Source organism: Condylura cristata, unplaced genomic scaffold (genome assembly GCF_000260355.1).
Source record: "Condylura cristata isolate star-nosed mole 26May11 unplaced genomic scaffold, ConCri1.0 scaffold00009, whole genome shotgun sequence".
NCBI lineage: Eukaryota > Metazoa > Chordata > Mammalia > Eulipotyphla > Talpidae > Condylura > Condylura cristata.
This window is the reverse complement of record NW_004567110.1, coordinates 63,628-64,503: the sequence shown is the minus strand read 5'-3', so window position 1 is coordinate 64,503 and position 876 is coordinate 63,628.

The following is an 876-nucleotide window of genomic DNA, read 5'->3' as shown; positions in this document are numbered from 1 at the left end:
GCTGCTGCGGTCACCCCAGGAGGTAGGCTGGGCTCGGCTCTGACTGGGCCGAGGGACGGCAGGTGTGGGGTGCCCTTCCCTGCAGGGGAGACGCCGGGGAGGACAGGCCCCGCCAGTCCTGGGCGCCCCTGCCCCTCCGGCGCCCGCTGGGGCCTGCGGGGCGTCTGATTCCCTTCCTGCCTGCGCCGCCCTGCCCGGCTGCAAGGTGGCCGAAGCTGTCCTGCGCCCCAGGCCAGCGCGTGAGCGCCGGGCTCCCCGCGGCCCCTCAGCTCCGGGCCTGGCCTCCCTGCCCACGGGGCGGCTCCTGCGGCTGTGGGGGCCGGAGACCCGGGGCCTCTGTCCCCGAGGTGGGACCCAAATACGCAGCCTGGTGCGGCCACAGCGCCCTGTGGGCTCAGCTGGACACAGGCTGGGGGGCCCCATGGACCCCAAACTGCCAGCCAGCAGGGAAGACACGGGCCAGGCCTCAGGAAGTGGCGTTTAATCCCCCTTCGGTGCGAGAGCCCACGGCGGCAGCCGGGGTCAGAGGCCGGCCTGGGGCCCACGGCCTGCTGGGAGGAGCTGGCCGCAGCCCCGGGCGGCGACGTGGCCACCGTCCGTGGCAGCGGCGGGGGTGGATGAGGCGAGCTCTCGCCGGCGTCAGCTTGCTGTCCGGCGGGCCGTCCTCTCTCTCCGCCCCGAGAAGCAGCGCTGGAGGGCCCCACCCAGGCGGACAGCCGCCGGACAGGCCGCAGTAGCCGCCGGGCAGCGGCGTGCCTGCCCGGAGTGTGGGTGGCAGCCGCCCGGCCACGAGGGGGCTGGGGACAGAGCTCCAGTCTTGCAGACAAGTTTCCAGCCGGCCAGGCCAGGGCCTGCAGCCCGGGCGGGCCGGTGCCG